The following is a 23,037-nucleotide window of genomic DNA, read 5'->3' as shown; positions in this document are numbered from 1 at the left end:
AAGATTCAGTACTTAGCCCACTCCAGTTCTTGATCTCCCTAAACGATTTACCGAAGACATTGGTGGTGTCTTCATTTATGAAGATGTTTACTAATGGTAAAAATGTACCGATAAAGCACCCAAATACACCCTTATCAGACACAGCCAGGAAAATACTGAAACGGGCTTACAACAACTTCACAGCAACTCTTAACTACATAAAAGCCTTATTATTCAATTCCAGCCAAATAAAAGTGACTTTTTGGTGCCTGAAATAGAGATTAATGGTCACACACTAGATGAAATTCAGGTGTATTCGGACGCGTAATTAACTGAAGTGCCACCTGTGTGTGAATACTTTAACGAAAAAGCTTACTCCTGCCTGCTTTGCACTTACAACTCTATCTATATACTGGCAAAGTCAAACATATTTAGTAGGAATCATAACTGATTACAAGTATATTTTACAGAAATAACCTGTAGTTGCTGCTAGTGCAGTTACATATAATGTGATTTGTGCTACATCCCTGAAGTCCACTGCTCGTATATGCCCCTATATCTTTAAGTACCCATCGTCCAACACCATATTGTGCTCTATCTTGATATTTTCATATGTGAATCAGTTTTGAGACGTTTCTCACGTTGAGCATCTTATAAAAAATTAGATTCAACTTTAAACTGAACCATTAGTTTCTTACCTATTGAAAATAAAAATGCATTGACTTTCATCAACTTCGAATCAGATTCTGTTGTCGACAGAATGAGCAAAATCCAGAATTTTGTGAGTTCATGGTATTCCTGTTTATCTTTTGCTCTAAACACGTAACATGAGTAATTTAAAAAGCTGGATAAGTCGAATAAAAATAAGCTACTTCTTGACTTACGTTACTCGCAGCATAAGCCAACATAATAAAAACAAAATTTCTTTCTCATCAACACCATCTGTTTATGTTACCGAGAACTTTTTGTCACTGGTCGGGGTGGCCGAGCGGTTCTGGGCCCTACAGTCTGGAACCGCGCTACCGCTACGGTCGCAGGTTCGAATCCTGCCTCGGGCATGGATGTTTGTGATAACCTTAGGTTAGTTAGGTTTAAGTAGTTCTAAGTTCTAGGGGACTGATGTCCTCAGATGTTAAGTCCCATAGTGCTCAGAGCCATTCGAACTTTTCGTCCTGTCTTCATAGAAACTACTCTGTCAAAGATCTCTGCTCACATAGACTGTTGCAGGCGCTCTAGAAGCGTTCATGTATGACACCTCTTTCTTCCATATGACCTCCCTATGTTTAGTGTGTGCACTGTTGCCGTGAGAGAGGTCTGTGTTTTGGAGGAATCAGATCCAGATCTCTATCTGGTCATCTAGATTACACATTTTCTATGGTTTTCCCAAGTTAAATGGAGGCAAGTGTCAGAGTGCCGATTTCCTTCATATTTTATCCACTTTGTGCTTATCTCTAATAGCCTTGACATCAACCCTTATGTTCCTGTCTTCATTCATTTAGTGTCACCAAGGTCAAACAGTTTTTTGTAAATCATCATGCCCGTCCCATTCCCCTCTCTCACCAATAACAACCCAATATTAGAATGAAACAGCCAATAATAGTGTAGTATTTTAGTGGACATTAAAATACAGCAGCCAATCACAATGTAGCGCCAGAGCAGCCATCTTGGTCAAGCTCAAAAGTATCCAAATGATCTGAATGTTTTTTGCTTCGTGTTCAAAAAGATAGGTAAAGGGCTATCTTGCAGTATTTCCACAATTAAAATATGCCACTAACCGACAGGTAAAGCACTTGTGAACGTTCAAAATTCGATGGCAGTTTCACACTTGGTGTGAGGTACAATGGATCATCGTATTATACACTATGTGATCAAAAGTATCCGGACACCCCAAAAACATACGTTTTTCATATTAGGTGCATAGTGTTGCCTCCTACTGCCAGGTACTCCATATTAGCGACCTCAGTAGTCATTAGACATCGTGAGGGAGCAGTATGGGGCGATCCGCGGAACTCACGGACTTTGAACGTGGTCAGGTAATTGAGTGTCACTTGTGTCATACGTCTGTAAGCGAGATTGCCACACTCCTAAACATCCCTATGTCCACTGCTTCCGATGTGATTGTGAAGTCGAAGCGTAAAGGGACACGTACAACACAAAAGTGTACAGGCCGACGTCGTCTGTTGACTGACAGAGACTGCCGACAGTTGAAGAGGGTCGTAATAGGCAGACATCTATCCAGACCATCACACAGGAATTCCAAACTGCATCAGGATCTACTGCAATTACCATGACAGTTTGGCGGGAGGTGAGAAAACTTGGATTTCATGGTCGAGCAGCTGCTCATAAGCCACACCGGTAAATGCCAAGCGACGCCTCGCCTGGTGTAAGGAGCGTAAAAATTGGACAATTGAACAGTGGAAAAACGTGTGTGGAGTGACGAATCACGGTACATAATATGGTGATCCGATGACGGCGTGTGGGCATGGCGAATGCCCGGTGAACGTGTGTAGTGCCAAGAGTAAAATTCCGAGGCGGTGGAGTTTTTGCCGGCCGGGGTGGCCGTGCGGTTCTGGGCGCTACAGTCTGGAGCCGAGTGACCGCTACGGTCGCAGGTTCGAATCCTGCCTCGGGCATGGATGTGTGTGATGTCCTTAGGTTAGTTAGGTTTAATTAGTTCTAAGTTCTAGGCGACTAATGACCTCAGAAGTTAAGTCGCATAATGCTCAGAGCCATTTGAACCATTTGGTGGAGTTTTGGTGTGGTCGTGTTTTTCATGGAGAGGGCTTGCACCCCTAGTTGTTTTGCTTGGTACTATCACAGCATAGGCCTACATTGATGTTTTAAGCACCTTTTTGCTTCCCACTGTTGAAGAGCAATTCCGGGATGGCGATTGCATCTTTCAAGACGATCGAGCACCTGTTCAAAATGCACGGCCTGTGGCGGGGTGGTTACACGACAAAAACATCCCTGTAATGGACTGGCCTGCACAGAGGCCTGACCTGAATCCTGTATAATACCTTTGGGATGTTTTGGAACTCCGACTTCGTCCCAGGCCTCACCAACCGACATCGATACCTCTCCTCAGCGCAGCACTCCGTGAAGAATGGGTTGCCATTTCCCAAAAAACCGTCCAGCACCTGATTGAATGTATGTCTGTGAGAGTGGAAGCTGTCATCAAGGCTAAGTGTGGGCCAACACCGTATTGAATTCCAGCATTACCGATGGAGGGCGCCACAAACTTCCAAGTCATTTAGAGCCAGGTGTCCGGATACTTTTGATCACTTGGTGTATTTTTACCAAATCTTAATTGTTCCATGATCCTTGTAAAGTGTCACAATTTTCATACCACATCTAAAATGTCTGAAAAAATACGTCAGCAACACTAAAAATGCAACATTCGTGTGAAGCGCCACATTGTTATTTCCATTTCCACACTCCACACACACACACACACACACACACACACACACACACACACACACACATCCGTTAAAACTGCGGTTAAAAGCGTTATTGTGAACTCTCGAATTAAGTGCCCAATGCAATTTTCAAGCCTAAATAGTTAAAAAACACGGTTAGACTGGAAAACGGTCACATTGGAAAACAATTACATTGGAAAATGGTTACACCGAAAAATGATTACAGTGTAACAAAGGGCGACTTGTTACAATTTTGTTATGCTAAGTTGCTCTTATTGACTGTAGAGGGTAGGGGGAGGGGAAAGGGCACGATGACGTTATCGAAAGGGGGCATGGCTTGTTACACGATGCTGATGACGTCATTGATAAGGGTGAAGAACAACAGTTCAAAAATTCTCTGTTCTGGAAATGCAGGTCCCCTTGACGCCTAAGTCGATGATGATCGTCTCTATTTACTATCAGTTAAACGTGGTTCTTTTCTATGTGAACGCTGTGTACAAAGTGCATACAGTAGATTTCTAATGTATCTACTTCGACAATGTTAAATACGTTGTGAGATTCACCTGGTAGAGCTCACATCTTTCATACCGAGGGTTTCCGACAGTCATTCTTTCCGGACACCATTCGAGAAAGAAACACGTAAGTTGTGGCGGGGGGGGGGGGAGGGGTTGGGGGGGTGGAGGGGGATGGGGGGGTGGAGGGGGAGCAAGAAGTACCATCCACGGTACTACATAAAGTGACTTGCGTGACTTTCGGGGCATAGACATGGTATGTGGTAATAATAATGTGACTGACAGCGTAAATCGCGAAGTGTATGGAGGAGAAAGATCCAGATCCTTTCACTTGAACGAGTTGTGCGATTCCTTGGCATACGAACAGTGTATGTTCTTTTAAGTATTTCATTCTCGATGTTACGCGACTGGCTCAGTGTCAGGTTGCGTTGCTGTCTGTATGTAACAAAAGGAAATCCTGGTTCGATTTGAAAGCGGGGAAGAGGGGGGGGGGGGAGGGGACTGTGGTTTTATTCTCAATTAGTTAGTCCTTACTTAATCTCATTTTTACCGATGAGCTGTCTTGTTTCTGTCTTGGTTCTGGACTGTATATGTGTTTATGCCTTCTGATTACAATTGTAAGGTACGAAAAACGTTATAATGTTTGTACTAACACATATTATATTTAATTTCCAACTATCGATTACTGCTACTGCTTGAGTATCTAGAAATTCTTATATCTTAATTACAGTGCCGAAAAACAATAGAAAACCTGCAAAGATGTCGTTTTAGATCCAAAGACAGCATACACCACCTGTAGGTTAGTAGATGTACTGATAATGGTTTGAACGGCCTTCGCCAGCAGATGATCGAGTGGTTCAGTTACCCTTTATGGAGTGCACTCACGTGATAAGGACGTCCCCTTACCCGCCGCCCCCCACCCAACCTTCCCCTTCCCCCCGCCCCCACTGTTCTTTCGTGCTGTCCAAACACTTGACTGGGGTTCCTCTTTACCATGACTTCCATTCTACGTCCTTCCAGCTCTTCCTCCAGCCATCATCTTCACCCGTTGCTCACTTTCTGTACCTCCTGTAAAGTTTTCATGAATAATATCGTCAATTAACTGCATTTTTTAAAAAAAGAGACAACAATGTTTTACTTCAAATCTTAAATGTACAACCACCTATTTCAATAATTTTCGGAACAAGTACATATTTCATGTTCTTAAATTTTTTAGAAACCATATTCATATATTTTTAATGCTCTCGGCTGAAGAGTGACGATGTACCAACGCCCTATCCTCGCCGTAACGGACGAGGGAATGAAATACCAGTAACAGAAATAAAGCCATAAGGCTGACTGTGGTACCAGTGTGTAGCGCAAACAGGTACAATGAAAAGGAGACGTATTCATACTTGTTTCAGTCAATTAAACGAGTTCGAGAAGTGTTCAATCGTGGTACTTCGAATGGTGGGATGGTTATTTTGGAGAATTTTCACACAAGGTGGAATTCCACGTCAGTTGTGCAGCGGTACTGGCTACAGAGGACGCTGTCACCCCGTCGGAGACGTTCTGAACGTCCACGTAACGTAGACGTTAACGAAGTTCGTTTCAGTGGAAGACTGTACTGCTTCCACAAGTGTTAACAAGAACTGTTGCAAACAATCGGTTACTAGCAGTGGGACTACAGGGACACACACCTTCCACTCACGTCACGGCATCGACGTGCATTGCTCGACTGGCGCCGTCAAAGGATCACCCGTAGGCTGGAGTGGCGTTCCTCTGTCTTCAGCAATGAAAGCAGATCTGCCTTCGCTGAAATGATGGTAATCGTCCATGACATAGACTTGATTATTGTCTTGAAGAGTGCATTCATCCATCACACAGTAGTCTCACCACAGGCTTTATTGCCTGGTTTTTGATAAGCTACAACTCTCTTTCCCCTTTCGTGTTTGCGGAGGGGACGTTGACCAGAGCAGAAAGTTGCTCGAGCAGTTCTTCTGCCTTTTTTGCAGTAGAAAGGTGGTGTGCTTTTCCAACAGGATGGTACCGCACAATGCTCGTGAAATTCAACATACTCTGCAAGATGCTGCACAATTTCCGTCTTGTCTCCAATCTAACACGTGTCAGACACATTTGGGATGATGAGTGATTCTTCCACCTACAGCTCCCACACAACTACGAGAACAGGCCGAGAACGTGTGCATTAACGTACCCCAAGACAATTTTTACCTCCTGTTTGATTGTGGATACTATACTTCGTACTAATATAGGACGCATACCAACATAAACATAGTACTTCAGAACCGATTGAGCTACTGATCTGTAAATGTCATCATTTCTACAGTAAATTTTGAGTAAATGGAAAAACTATAAAAGGGTGTTCTGATAATTCTTTTAAGAGATCTCAACCGATTTGCTTCCTTATCTTTCCTCAGCTCTTCCTTGTATTTACTCTCTAATATCACGTCGTCGACGTGACGTAGAATTCTAATCGTTCTTCTTTATCTTTTCAGATCAGCCGTTCTTCTGAACACTATTGTCTTGACATTTATGCGACCTTGCCTGTTCCCTGGACCCTAAGAATTGCTCTAAATCTCAAGATTCCACGTTTCTCGTGGTAACTTGCTTACCTCCTTTTTAAACTGACGGAAAGGCGGAAATCAAATTGTTTGTTGAACCTTGACTCACAACAGAGCTCATATCATCAACCTGCCTAATCAATCTATCACTACTTAAGTATTTTGCATAATGGTCACGTCCTATAAGATAACTGATTAGTTCTTTTGATAGATTTAAAAATCCTAATATCAAGAGCTCTTTTAGGCTGAAATAAAGTTACAAGCCCTTCGACAAGTTTTCGAACTGCCATACATGCAGTAGGACCTCGTTAATTTCCTTTTATTCTACTGACTTCAGAGTAAAAGGTATCTTTTCATTCCCTTTCTCCTGTAGAACACTACTCCTCGTTTCCTGATCGCCACTGGGTATGTTACAGAGTAATTGAGAACACGAGGGACAGTTCTAGTTATAACCTTGAAAAAAGTATGAAGTTAATTTTGCGTTTGTTTCTAGGTACATATCTGCTGTGTTGGTACGCAGTGACATCCTCATATCACAGTACAGTAACACATCCCTAGAGGAGCCAAAAGAAAATGTCGGAGCACATTGATAGAGTATAGTGCATTAATTCGCTTTCGGCAGCAACACAATATTACAGCCGCGTCGGCAAAATCCAGAAGACTTCTATACCTTTTCGAAGTGATAATTAAAACTTTTGTGACTAGCCCTCGTACATCTGCAGGAATCATTCCTAAGGCAGCTGTCATTTTAAGCTGCTTCGCCACGCACTTCTGAAAGTTTTAGCGAATTACATAAAAAATAAACTAAGAGCTACGAGTACAGGAGATGTGTGCGTTACCAATATTTTGTTCATCTCAAGGTTATGGTCTGGCCTCTCTGGAGGATGGCATTGAAACAATCATTACTTTTCAGACTGAATTTTTCATTCTGCAGCGGAGTGTGTGATGATATGAACCTTCCTGGTAGATTAAAATTGTTGTTGAGAATGGATTCCATGAGGAAATTTATACACCCGACCACACAATACGTGCTGCAAACAAGGAAAATTCCAGCACCGGTCGTATAAATTTCAAAACGGTTTTTTTATTATTGCGTATCGATTTCAATCGCAGAGTGATCATCTTCAGTTCAAGACTAAGTCCAGTGGACTCATATAATTATGCATGAAATATAGCTTCAAACATAAGTGTTCATAGTGAAGAACATGCGAACTAGCAGGTGGGTTTGAATCTTACGTCGTAGTAAAAATCGCATGAAATAAGCGGAAGGAATCCCTCGTGTGTTCCAAAGTAAAATCCTTGATAGAACAATGATAGTGTGTACGGAGAGTGGTCTAGCAGCTCCTCAGAAGCCAATATTTCTGTAGTCAGTGCTAGGCGACGCTGAAAAGCTGCTTCTGCATCTCGCGTCTGCTTTACAATTCCCACTTAAGTATTTGGCAGAGGATCCAACGATCCACTGTCACATTACTTCTCTACCGTTCCACTCTAATAGCACATGGGAAAAACAAAGACTAAAATCTTTCTGTGCGAGCACTGATGTCTCTTATCTATTACAATGAGCATTTCTCCCTGTGTAAGTGGGCGTCAGCAAATATTTTTGCGCATTCGGAGGAGAGAGTTGGTGATCGAAATTTCGTGAAAAGATCTCACCGCAACAGGAAACACCTTTATTTTAATGAATGCCACCTCAACTCGCATATCAGGTTCGTGACATTCTCTCCCATATTTATCGGTAATACAAAACGAGCTGCCCTTCTTTGAACTATTTCGACGTGTCTACTGACAATCCTAGCTGGTAGGGAAACCCATAGCGCCTAACAATATTCCGGAAGAGGACCGCCAAGGGTAGTATAGGCAGTTTCTTTAGCAGGCCTGTTGCATATTTTAAGTGTTCTGCCAATAAAACGCAGTCTTTCGTTCATCTACACAACAACAATATCTATAATTATGAACGGCGCAGTTTAAGTTGGTCGTAATTGTAATTCCTAGTTATTTACTTGTATTGGCAGCCTTTAGATTTGTGCGATTTATCATGTAAAACAAATTTAACGAATGTAGATGACACCAAACCTCCTTGTTTAGAGTAAATAGCCACTTTTCCCGCCACGCAGATATACTGACTGGAAAAAGTCGAAACACCAAGATGGAGTTGTGCGACATAAAAGCTAGTTGTCGGGCGAATTTCCACACATCTGAAAGACGATGACTGTTCGAATTTTGCGACAGTCGCTTAAAAGCGGCACTAGAAGTCCCACAATGAGGAATCAAATCAGATTTGCCTCAAATACACGCTGTAACGGTCGTGAGAATTAGTTACCTTTGAGATTGGACGTGGTGAGCTGACGTTAGTGAAGAATGCCTTTAAGGCGACAAAGACGCCATTATCAACACCTCATTTAGTTTGAACGAGGTCGTGTATTAGGGTGACGAAAACCTGGATGTTCCTTCTGTAATTGTAGGAAACTTGACAAGATTGTAGCCACTGTCCGTAACTGCTGGCACAGTTGGTCATGGGAATGTACTGTCGTGTCGAGGCTGGGCACAGGACGGCGCGTGGCAATACCGAGAGGAATACCGCCGTGTTCGGCCTATGGCTCTGGCGCACTGTACTGCATCTGCAACAGCAATCTGGGCAGCATTTGGTACCACGGTGACACAACGAACTGTAACAAATCGGTTACGTCAGGTGTAAGGTGGATGTAATTTCGCGCGTTACAAAAACTCATCCACATACTTTGCCGTGATCTACAAACAATTAGGTATCATGTGATAGGTTTTACATCGTATATATGAATATATAAAGGAGACTGACATTGTCACGTGTCTTGTAAATAATTGTTAACGCTTATTGCATGAAAGGTGACGGAGTTTCTTTATTATAAAAACGGCGTAATAAATGATTGCCTATAAAAATGGCTCTGAGCACTATGGGACTTAACATCCATGTCCGAGGCAGGATTCGAACCTGCGACCGTAGCGGTCTCGCGGTTCCGGACTGAAGCGCCTAGAACCGCACGGCCACCACGGCCGGCGATTGCCTATACTAGTAGCTGTTGGAACGCCAGTGGAGATGAAACGGCAGGCAGAACTCAAGCTCTGGGTGGAAGGCCCGCACAGGTGTTGGTCCTGCTTAAACACGTCGTAGCACCTAAGCTGGAGCACAATAGTGTCGCGACCGGTCGGTTGTAGCCGAACCGGAAGGATTATACTTTGCAAACTATGGAAATCTTGGACGCAGGTGAGAGGAACGAAGAAGCGGCACCTCAGAAACCACGCAGGTTGTGTTATTTCCAAGGACTTTTACTCAGAAGCGTACCATTGTACGAGTATAGATTTTTCCTCGCAAATTTTCCGCGCTGGACGACAAAAGACTAAAATAAGGTTGGTCGGCGTTCGGAAGAATCTGTAGAGAGGGAGAGAATTCCGTGGTTTCGGGAATATGATTCGTTTTCGGAATTACGATGGTGGGGAGCCAAGCCTTGCTGGGACACCAGCGCTGGGGAGACGGGGTCTTCCGTTGTGGGCGCCCGTGTGTGACGGTCGTTCGGTATCATCTTTGTTGATACAGATGGACTTGCTGTCTTTGCTCTCAGGAGAGTCTATTGGTTCAAACGGTTCAAATGGTTCAAATGGCTCTGAGTACTATGGGACTCAACATCTTAGGTCATAAGTCCCCTAGAACTTAGAACTACTTAAACCTAACTAACCTTAGGACATCACACATACCCATGCCCGAGGCAGGATTCGAACCTGCGACCGTAGCAGTCCCGCGGTTCCGGACTGCAGCGCCAGAACCGCTAGACCACCGCGGCCGGCTAGGAGAGTTTATTGTTAGAACAGTTAGGCACTGTACTGTTGCGAACCTATACGATTCTGGACTTCACCTCCGGGTTGGAAGTCGTCGCTGAGTACGTAGCGTTCAGTAATTGGGAGCACTTCCTCTGCCTATACTTACGTTGAGACGTTATCTGAACTCCGCCCTTAAGGCTAGGAGTTCGCGTTTATCGTCTGTAGAACACAGAGAGGAGAAGACAGTATTAGAGTATAGTAGTCGAGGACCGCCTTCTGCCGTCCTAGTGTTTGAAAGAGTTTTATTTTGTGGCTGGAGTTCTTCTGTCGACGCAGACGTGTACGAGAACCAGCACGCCAACGCACCGAACGCAGTACATATGGTGATATCGCAAATTGCTTCGGCTTATTAGCGCTATAAAGCTAAACAGCTGTGATCACGTTAGTTTATTTCCACTGAGGTTCCACACCACTGTAGATCATCTTTGAAAGTAGTGTTGGTTCAAATGGCTCTGAGCACTATGGGACCTAACTTCTGAGGTCATCAGTCCCCTAGAATTTAGAACTACTGAAACCTAACTAACCTAAGGACATCACATACATCCATGTCCGAGGCAGGATTCGAACCTGCGACCGCAGCGGTCGCGCGGTTCTAGACTGAAGCGCCTAGAACCGTTCGGCCACAACGGCTGGCGAAAGTAGTGTCTTCTAGTGTTTGGTACGTAGATAATGTCAGTCGTTTCGCGTTATTTACGTCAGATCGCGTGGCCATAAAAGGGGGGCAGAGTTGGACATTTGATTAATAATTTTACTTAGGAAATATAGACATTTGTCATAAAGGGTGTCTTTTTTAATCTGCAATAAACATATAATAAGAAACAACGTTTATCATTTAGTAGTATTAGTTGACTTCATCATTCACTTATTTATGCTTAGATTGTAACTTATGGAATTAAGAGATTCTAAGATCTGCTTCAGGGGGTAGTCACACAGGGCTAAATCTTCATTTTAGCGTTTATTATTTTCCGTTGCGCACATTCTTTTACTGGAGTAGCATCATGGACTGGGACAGCTCAGAGCCAGACGCCATGTAGTAGGCATTCCATTGACCACAAACCACCGCCATTTTCGACTTGAGTGGTGTCAAGCGAGAGCTCATTGGAGGGCAACGTCTCTTGTGTTTTCTGACGAAAGCTGGTTGTGCCTTGGTGCCAGTGGTGGCCAGGTGTTGGTTAGAGGGAGGCCAGTTATGGGCCTAAAACCAACCTGTCTGCGTGCTAGACACATTGGACGCACACCTGGAGTTATGATCCGAGGTGTGATTTTGTATGTTAACAGGAGCACTCTCGTGGTTATCCCACACACCCTGACTGCAGATTTGTACGTCAGTCTGGTGATTCGACCTGTTGTGCTGCCGTTCATGTACAGCATTCCAGGGGGTGTTTTCCAGCAGGATAGCGCTCGCTGACATACCGCCGTTGTAAACCAACACGCTCTGCAGTGTGTCGACACGCTGCCTTGGCCTGATCGATCAACAGATCTGTCTCCAATCGGGCTCATCTGGGACAACAACTCCAGCGTCACCCACAACCAGCGTTAACCGTCCCTGTATTGACCGACCAAGTGTAAAAGGCATGGAACTCCATTCCACAAACTGACATCTGGCCTCTGCACAACACAATGCATGCACGTTTGCATGCTTGCATTCAACATTCTGGCGGTTACACCAGTTATTAATGTACCAGCATTTCACATTTGCAGTGGCTTATCTCGCGCTCATATTAACTTGTGATCTTGCGATGTTAATCTCTTAAATATGTCATCTAGACATATGTATTCGCGAAATGTCATTAATTTACATTAATTATTTTTTGGTGCTGCGATTTTTTGTCAGTGTTTATTTTCTAAATCACTTTGCAATTAATTTTGATCTTCTAATGACTTCACTTGACGGTAAACGTCAGAGTCATCTGAAAACACCCTAAGAGAGTTGCTCAGACTGACGCCTAAATCTTTTCCGTACGAGGAGCATTCAATAAGTAATGCAACACATTCTTTTTTTGTCTTAAAGCAGTTTGGTTTTATTCAGGGACCCTGAGTACCATATTATTCCCACACTTTTTGCTACAACACCCTATTTTTCAACATAACTACCGTGCAATACGACGGCCTTACGCCACCTTGCTATAACTATATGTCCACGTCGTATCACTCTACTGGTCGACGTCGGAGTCAGCGTCTCGCTGCATCAAAAACCTTTCCATCGTCCACGTACTGCTTCCCGCGGTGTGCACCCTTCATTGGGCCAAACAACTGAAAATCGGAAGGTGCGACATCGGGCTGTAAGGTGGATGTGGAAGAACAGTCCGATGAAGTTCCGTGAGCTCCTCTCGGGTCTGCTGACTTGTATAAGGCCCTGCTTTGTCACGGACAAAAAGAAGTTCGTTTGCATTTTTGTGGCGACGAAGACGCTGGTCGTTTCTTCAAATCGTCGTACTTTGGTTTACTGCCAGGTCTCCGTAGACATCCTGCAAGCGCCTAAAAATATCTGCGATGCTCTGGTTTTCCGCCAAAAAGAAACTCAATGACAGCTCTCTGATTGGGACGCATACATGCAGTTTGATAAGAAGCCGCTTATGACGAAAGTTGTCAAAAGCCTTTTGGAATTCTAGAAATATGAAATCAGTTTGAGATCTCCTGTCGATAGAACTCATTTACTTCGTCTGAATGAAATAGTTGTGTTTCATAAGAACGGTGTTTTCTGAATCCGTGCTGACTGAATGTGTCAATAGATAATTTTTTTCGAAGTAGTTCATAATGTTCAAACATAGGATATCTTCCAAAATCCTAATGCAAGTCGACTTCATTGATATGGATCTGAAATTTAGCGGATTAGTTCTACTTTCTTTCTTGTGTATTGGCGTAAGCTGTGCAACTATCCCCTCCTTAAGTTCGGATCTTTCGTCGAGCAAGGGGTTATATGTGATTGCTGAGTATGGAGCTACTGCTTTATGTTAGGATACTATGAAAGGTATGTATTCTGGACCGGAAGACTTCCCTTTACTTAGTGATTTAAATTGCCTCGCAGCACAGAGGATGTCTTTAAGTTACTCATTTTGGTAGTTGTTACTGATTCGAATTCTGAAATATTTATTTCATCTTCTTCGGTGAAGGAACATTGGCAAAACCGTGTTTAATAACTCCACTTTTGTGGCACTGTCATTGGTAACATTACCATTTGCTATCACGCAGTGAAGGTATTGATTGTGTCTTGCCTTTGGTGTACTTTACTCATGACCAGAATCTCTTTGGATTTTTGTCAGATTTCGTTGTGGAAACTATTAAAAGCATCTTCCATTGAAGTCTGCACTAAGTTTCGAGCATCCATAAACCGTTGCCAATCTTGGAGATTTGCGCTTTTTAAAATCTGGCATGCTTTTTTCGTTGCTTCTGCTACAGTGTTCATACCTTTTTTGTGTACCATGGGGAATCTGTTTCGACTCTTATTAAGTTATATGGTATTAATCTCATTAATACTATTTCTTTGAATTCAAGCCACACCTGGTCTACGCTTACATTATTTGGGAGGAGTGGAGAAAGTCGCTCAGGAAGGCGTGAAGAGAATTTTTATCTGCTTTTTAAATTTTTTTGATTTTTGCTGAATTTGGATGTTATGTTACGACGCCCTTGAGTTCACTAATCCTTGTATACGCCGTGATTCTCCCTATTTGCTCAGTATTAGTAGTTATTAAGAGATCAAGTACGTTATCATAACCGTTTACATTTCGAGCGGGCTCCTAAGCAAAGTTCGCGAAATAGTTTTCGGAAAATGCATTTAACACAATTGCCGACCATGTTTTATGCCTAACACTGACTTTAAAAATTTATTTCCATCAAAATATCGTGCGTAGATGAAGTCACCACCACCTATAATTTTATGAATCGGGAACCTTTTTGAGATGAACTCAAATTTTCGTTGAATCTCTCAGCAACTATATCATCTGAGTCGGGAGATAGATAAAAGGAATCAATTGCTGATTTATTGCGGTTGTCAAGAATAACCTCTACCCATATAAACTCCAGACAATGTGAACATGAATTTCACTACAAGATAAACCATTTTTAATGGCAACAAACCCGCCACCACAAACTGAATTTAATCTATTTTTTCTGAAGATTATCAGATCCTTGGTAAAAACCTCAGATGAACTTATCTCTATGCCAGCCGTCAGTGTCTATAACGATTTCTGCTTCAGTGCTTTCTCTAAACGGTTGTAGCTATTTTTCCTTCCTAACAAAGCTACGGACATTGACAACTGTAATTCCTCCTTCGTCCTGTGTTTGACCTGCATCCTTTAAGACGGAACCCCTGTTTTTACACTTCCTCCCAGTCCACTCCACACAACACCCACTGCCAGTGTAGCCGCTGCTTTTAAGTATAATGGACCCATGATTGTCAAGCAGAACCCAATAGCCCACAATTCTATGGCCCAGACCAAAGACTCTGCAGCGTACATGGTCGCACAGTCGTGTGACTGTGATTCAGACTCTCTCTCAGCTCTGTACCGAAAGTCCTTAGTCAGTACTGTCAGTGATGCTACAAATGATGAGTTTTTCCTTCATCTTGCAAGCAAGATTGACTGTCTCTGCCATTTCACATAGTCGCCGGAAACCAGAGAGAATCTCGTCTGGACCAAAGCGACTCTCATCATTAGTGCGACATGAGCCACCACATACAGTTCAACACACCCCGTTTTCTTCATGGCATCCAGAAGCACCCGTCTCACATGTTGGACGACAACCCACATTACGCACATAGATAGAGTGCACATTAGATTTCTTACCCTCCTTGGCAGCCATATTCTTACGAGGGCCCATTACTCGTCTAACATTGGAGCTCCCAACTACCACTAATCCCATTCTTTGTAAATGCCCCGATCTTGCAGGCCGAGAGACATCCTCTGAAACAGGACAAGCGACTACATCTGTCTCACGATCTTTATCAGCCACACATAACGCCTGAAATCTGTTTGTCAGGCGAACTGGAGAGGCCTTCTGATCGATTCCCCAAAGAGTCTTTCGCTGCCTGCCTTTCTTTGGTACGACCTCCCACTTCAACAATTGGGTGGTGGTGGGGGGTTAACCTCAACGCAGACAGAAACCAAGCGGGCCACAGTAGTGGACCAACTGGGGGTCACATGGAACGTACTGAACGTCCCTTGTTTCCCCACGTCCGGTCTCCCACAGTGATGCCTATATCAACAGCCAACTTGGCTTGTACCTGAACACAGCATTCGTAGTCTCTATCCATATTAAACACAGTGGGAAACTACAGCATACAAATACGTGATTAATTTACGATTAAGATACGAAAGCACAAAGACAACTGTAAATGAACACACAAGCGGTATATTGGTCTGGTGCTGCTAATACAGAGATTGGCACCTGACTGAGCTCTTCAGCATGATGGTGTGAAGAGTGTGCCATTGGACAATGTGTAGGGGCCTGGGTTGAGACCCCTGGAATGACGGAGTTTGGAGTGTGGTGGAGCAGGCCAGTCGGTGCACTGGATGCTAATGATAAAACATTACTGCAACAGGAATTTATTACCTTAAAGCTTACAATCGTGTATTCTTCTCTGTATCGGCGCCCAGGGTGGGCGCTTGGCCTTGGGACATGCTGACACGATTTCAGCAAACTCTGGTGGAAGTCGGTCTGTGGTCCGTGGCGTCTGTGGTATCGGGCCATTGGCAAACTGCGTTGGCGCTCGGCGTAGTTAGTGCGACAGGCCTTGCTGCCCAGGACAGAAACTCAGTTTTTATCAGAGCAGTCTCGTAGACACCGAAGCGGTGCGTTCGGGTAATCTCTCAACATGTCTGCACGGTGTGGTTATGGGCTAAAGCATGGCCCAGCAAATGAATATGGTAGGCCAAGCAGGTAGCAGTATGGATGGCGGGAGTCAACAGCGCAAACGGTAGCAGATAATCACAGGTTCGGTCTTTTAGCTTGTGTACTGCAACTTAAAGGTGGAGACCAAGGCTCGGAAGCCTGAGCATTTATTACTGCTTGTCTTAGGCAATGAAGTTATGTGTAGTCAGCGATTAGCGAAAGCCGGTCGGTGTGGCCGTGCGGTTCTAGGCGCTTCAGTCTGGAACCGCGTGACCGCTACGGTCGCAGGTTCGAATCCTGCCTCGGGCAGGGATGTGTGTGATGTCCTTAGGTTAGTTAGGTTTAATTAGTTCTAAGTTCTAGGGGACTGATGACCACGGATGTTAAGTCCCCTAGTGCTCAGAGCCATTTGAACCATTTTCGATTAGCGAATGTGGTCTACTTTTCTCGGATGATCGGAGGTCTTCATCACCTCTCATTTCACAAGGACGGCTTTCAGGGCATCAGCTAGTTGCCTTTCCGTCATGTCAGGAGGCTGACAGGTGTTCTCATGAAATTTTCATTCTTTCTTATGAAATAAAGCAGTGCTATTAGAATGACGTGATGTCTTCTCCTTGTTGAGGTCATGCTGCTGAGTTTACGATTCAAGCCTCCTGCTCATGCAAGATGGGTTTATTTTGCTTTGTGTAGTGTTGGTGTTCTGCCCGTTTGTAGAGTTGATTGCGACATAGGGCGTTGGCCTGGTTTGCTTTGGCTTGGCGCAGGCTGGAGAGGACTTTGAGAACATTTTATATTTGCTCGTAATATATTTCTGTTTTGTAACAAATGGATGACTGGAAACGAGTAGTTTTGAGTGATGAGTCACGCTGTATGCTATGACAATCCGACGGAAGGGTTTGGGATTGGTGAACGCTTGGAGATCGTTATCTGCCATAATGTGTAGTGCCAACAATAAAGCACGGAGGAGACAGTGGTACTCTATGGAGGTGTTTTTTGTGGTTTGGGTGTGGCTACCTTATTGCGGAAGGAAGTAAACAGATTTTAAGTAACTGTGCCCTGAGTACAGTAAAGTACAGAGACGACCATTGTTTGGATCAGTATGATGATGGACTCTGTCATAAAGCAGCCTGTGTGAGAGACTGGCCTGTGGACAACAACAGTCCTGTAACTGTCTGGTCTGCGAAGATACCCGACTAGAACCGAACTGAACATCTTTGGTATGAGATAAAACGTTGATCTCGCTCCAGATCCCAGCGTCCACTACCTTCTCTGATTTCCGTCCTTGAGGAAGAATGGGCTACCATTCCTCCACAGACATCTAGACAGCAAGAGAACTGTCCCCAGCAGAATTCCCACCGTCATAAAGGTGAAGGGTAGGCGCACCACACCACTAACAGGTGTCTGGATACTTTTTATCAGAACAGTGCACATGGGTATTATTATCATCGTAATGTTGATTACATAAACAAGTGGCAGTACAGTGTAGGAAGCTAAGTTATTGGGCTCAGGCCTTGGTAGTTAATTTCGATATTAATTCAAAGAAGCGAAAACACAGTGACTTGGGCTTCTCCTTTACTATGTCACTATCCACACAGCCTGAAAATGACTGCGCATTGCTGCCACATTGAAAATAAGTGTGTCGATTAGTATTTTGTTTTTCTGCCTGTTCATTAAGCTGGCAGATTAGGCATTTGAATAAACGCTGAAAAAAGAATGAAGTTCTGTTTTGTACATAATCCTTATTTTCTTTTAATTATTTACCTTTAGGCATGTAGTTTTAAAGTCATTATAAAATGTGAATAGCAGAATGTAATGAGATTCCTGATATTGTTTTAGAGACCACTTGAACACTACTCATTCTTATGGTCAAATTTTCATGATTTCACAGTTACTGGAGAGAGTACAGCAGAATGCGCTGCAGCAACAGGAAAGAGCTAAACAGAGATCCGCGGAAATTGCTGAAGAACTAAAGAGAAAAAGCGAGCAGAGTTGAAAACACCGGAGTGTAGCTGCTGTAAGAACAAAATGGAATAATAATATTTATGTGCGATGACATTATGAAACAGAACCCCGTAAAAAATAGAAAAAAATCTTCCAAAACTTTATCTTCATTTATAGACTGCTATTAGAATAATAAATATTATTAAAATGCAAATATAGTTTCGTTTTCTTTTTATACAGGTATACTTCATATATCTGCTAGACGTACCATAAAAGAAGTCAGAGTGTCATTTGAATTATTAATTGTATTACTATACAATATTTCTGTTTAATTCGCTAATAGCTTGTCAGTTAATAACTAATCAGCGCATGCCTTATGATTAATGTGGCTGCTACGTCAGACTTTTTAAGTGCTCGGTCTAAAGATTCCCTTAAAGATGTGTGTAGTGATCGATAAATAATAATACTAACTTCGGAAGAATGCTGAGTAGTCAGGCGGATCAGTGTTCTTTTGTTATCAAAATAACGGTCCTCTGAAAATCTGTGGCATATTGTTCACACGCATGACAAAAATCTTGTCACCAAATGTCTGCATGGCTATAAGGCCTAGATGGAACTTTCATTTACATAACCGACATCGATATATTCAGTTTAACCATTACTGATGGTGTAAGTTTTGGCCAAAATGACTCACGTAGTAAATCATCAGAGAGGACGCAACTTATATGATCTGCATACGAAGTTCATGTATTCTGTGCATAACATTATTACGCTAAAGAGATGCAGTTTGACTGTCAGTAATGGCAAAAAAAGGGAGAGATTCCCGTGTCTATGAGAACTGATTTTCTTTTCAGTAGGCTGTACACGATTTCTCGGAGAAAAAGTCAGTTTCTCTTCGCAGTTCTTCAGTCCAGGTCTATCAAATGCTCCCCGTCAGGACCAAAAGCCTTAGGAGGAACACTAGTCACAAGGAACTGAGGGCATTATAAGTTTAACAAGCATGTATTTTGGAGAGTAAGTAGTTGTACAGCGACTGTGATGTTTCCGTACCATTTTTTTGGTGTAATTAGTACAAAATTTTTTGCCGGACGAGGGTCTGCATATACTGTACTTTATTAGAAGATTCGTAACTTGAAGACGAGACAGGATTCGGCACTGATGGCATTATTATAAACAGTCATGTTTGTTAGGATGCTGAAACAACGACTACTGTTCATACACCCCGTCTGGATCCGTTTTCTGCTGACACATTGACAGCTATTCTCAGGAACCATTTAATAAGATAACACACTTTGCGTCAAAGACCGGCTGGGAAAGTCCATCTAATCTTTTTAAGCTCAGTGCAGTGTGCAACCAGAGTTGCTGGACGGTGTTCCATTGCACATTTAGACTATGGTATGGCTTATGCGTGATGGGTCACCAGCCTATTTGCTTCAAAACCTGAGACATTGGGATTTATCAGCACCAGTGGATGTTATAAGTCAGTGGATGACTACTTTTCTTACAGAACATCAGAACATTGGACACTTACTTCTTGTGAACTCTACTCCAGTGAACAGTATGGATAATACGGAGACACAGATTCTTACGAATATGTCAGTTATTTAACTAGTTAGTTGTTTATTCGTCTGTTGAACTTGTAATCTTCAGTTCGAAGATTGGTTTTATGCAGCTCCCCAAGCTTTTATCCTATCCAAGCCTCTTCACCTCTGTGCAGCTACGGTAACCTACATCCGTTTCAACCTGCTTATCAGTTCAGGTCTTGGTCTTCCTCTGCAGTTTTTACCCACCCTTCCTTCGCTCTACTACTCAACTGACGATCCCTTGATGTCTCATGATGTGTCCTCCTTTTAGTCAAGTTGTTAAAATTTCTTGTCTCCCCAGTTCGGTTCAGTACCTCCGCGTTAGTTATTCGATCTACCCACATAAACTTTACTACTCTTCTATTTCCCTCTTGTCTGGACTGTTTATCGACCATGTTTCACTTCCGTAGAAGGTATTTCTCCAAAGAAATACCTTCAGAAAAACTCCCTGACATTTAAATTTATATTTGATGTTTACAATTTCCTCTTTTTAAGAAATACATTTCTTGGTAATGTCAGTCTGAATTTTATGTCCTTGGTATTTCGGCCATCGTCAGTTATTTTACTGCCGAAACAGCAGAACTCATCTACTACTTTTAATGTCTCATTTCCTTATCTCTGATTCCCTCTTTATCATGTAATTCGACTAGATTCAATTACTCTTCTTTTACTTTTGTTGTAGTTCATCTAAAGTCTTTTCGGAAAAGAATCGATTACAAGTCCTTAAAAGTCTCTTACAGAATTATCGTGTCGCTGGCGAAACCTCATAGAATGTATCTGGCTCGTTGGCTTAATACACATAGGTGTGTGATTAAAAATAATTAAAAATTAACTGCTTCAAAACACCGGCATGTAAGTACTTACAGCTCTAGTTTCATGAGGACTTATACGTAGTGTGCAATTATCATTTACATATAGTCAGTATAAATTTGAAAACTTAATAAACCACGGAATAATGTAGATAGAGAGGTAAAAATTGACATACATCCTTGGAATGACATGGGGTTTTATTAGAACAAAAAAAAAAAAGTTCACAAAATGTCCGGCAGATCTCTTGCACGCGTCGTTTGGTGATGATCGTGCGCTCAGCCGCCATTTTTCGTCACGCTTGGCCTCCCAGGTCCCCAGACCTCAGTCCGTGCAATTATTGGCTTTGCTTTGGGGTTACCTGAAGTCGCAAGTGTATCATGATCGACCGCCATCTCTAGGGATGCTGAAAGACAAAATCCGACGCCAATGCCTCACAATAACTCCGGAATGCTTTACAGTGTTGTTAACAACATTATTCCTCGACTACTGCTATTGTTGAGGAATGATGGTGGACATATTGAGCATTTCCTGTAAAGAACATCATCTTTGCTTTGTCTTACTTTGTTATGTTAATTATTGCTATTCTGATCAGATGAATCGCCATTTGTTTGACACATTTTTTTGAACTTTTGTATTTTTTTGGTTCTAATAAAACCCCATGTCATTCCAAGCATGTGTGTCAATTTGTACCTGTATATCTACATTATTCCGTGATTTATTCAGTTCTCAAATTTTTACTGACTTTTTGATCACCCGGTACATAGTTTCCAACAAGTTTTCTTGTAATATAAAAACTAATTTTACATTGTTCATTCATATCTCAACACTGTTAACTGCACATATTGCACCTTCTGTGCAAACTAGACGCACATTCTTTCAACAGACGACCCATCAGTCACACTCTTCATTCTTTCCGGTTTATCTGTCGGAAATACTGAGTCTACACGTGAACATAATTAGATCGATAGTCAGTTCAGGAAGATGAAAGGGGACTAGTAGTATGCACAAAAATTTTGGGCATTGGATTTTCCAGTAATATGAATTACTCGGCGAAAATTTAGTAAAAGTGGTTTTTTATTATTATGTTATACATTGTATTTATTAATCCCTAACTCTCTGTCGTCTAGACAATATTAGATTCCACAGAATTTAAGCGATATGTTCTACTTGCGTCTCAAATATGTTACTTTAGTTACTTCTTTAATTTTAGTGGACAGTTTGCTATACATTTTAATTCTCTGATGAAAATGCTCGCTTTCATTTGTCATTTATTTTTTCTTTTTCAGTGGAAGATAAGTCTGGCTTTTGATCCATTATTACAGAAAGTTCTTACCCACATGGTGCAATTAGAATCCACAACTCTATGAACAGTTTTTTTACAGTTTCAGTACATTTATAATAAATCACCTTACTGACCTCTTTTGAGGTCTGTAATTGTGTTATTTTGTGTATTTGATAGAAAAAGCTTCTATGAGAATTATATATCTGTCGAAATGAAATAGAGTCAAGAGGCACTTTCTGTTACACTTTGATGACAGGATTCTAAGGGGATTATATGCTAATACCATTCTATGTGCTAATACTTCGGTGTTTTCATTTCACGTCTGCTGACAATCAATACTCAGCATTAAAAATCTCACGTTTCTCAGACGATCTGTTAAATTATCTGCGTTTATATTGATACTATTATTTTGTTTCTTTAAACTGAAATTTATGTAGTTCATTTATTTCCTTCATACTTAATGATAGTTTATTGCATATTGACCGTTGCAGACATTGTTAAAATTTCATTTGCTTCAGGAGTTCTTGGTGTTTTTTCAGTAATACCGGTGTTTCTGTCATCAACAATGAGAATATTTTCCCATGCCTAAAAGTTGTTATAGAGCGATCTAGCTATGCTGATAAACATATTAATGCTAATATGGCTCCCAGAGAAACTCCTGAACATTCAGGCTTGGTGATGTATGCTGATAAACATATTAATGCTAATATGGCTCCCAGAGAAACTCCTCTGAACATTCAGGTTTGGTGATGAGTCTAGATTCTTCTGTGAGTAAGCCGATCAATACTGTCTCACAGCGAATACAGAATATATGCGACAGGCAGTTCAGTTGAAGAGGAATGAGCATCTCAAGGCCATCGCGGAAGGTGAACAGACAGCTACAGATACAAGGAACGTAATTGCGAAGAAGCGTTAGGTAACTGACGAAATATTTCTATTGATTGATGAAAGAAGGAAGCACAACAATTTTGAGGAAAAGACAGGAATAAAGTAATATAAATCACTTAGGAATGAAAAAAAATACGAAGTGCGGTAAATCCAAGCCGAAATGGCTGCAGGTAAAACGTGAACAAGTTGTTAAAGAAATTATCATTGGTAGGACTGATGCAGTGTATTAAAAAGTCGAAGGTGTCAACATTAAGAGTGTAAGAAGAATTCCACTGTTGTACGAAGAGGAGATAGTGACTAGACGAAAAGAGTACACTGAAGAACCCGTACAAATGTGGAGACTGCCTGATGACGTGATAGAAGAAAAAATGGAAATCGATA

Source organism: Schistocerca cancellata, chromosome 2 (genome assembly GCF_023864275.1).
Source record: "Schistocerca cancellata isolate TAMUIC-IGC-003103 chromosome 2, iqSchCanc2.1, whole genome shotgun sequence".
Taxonomy (NCBI): domain Eukaryota; kingdom Metazoa; phylum Arthropoda; class Insecta; order Orthoptera; family Acrididae; genus Schistocerca; species Schistocerca cancellata.
Note: the sequence above shows the minus strand (reverse complement) of the source record.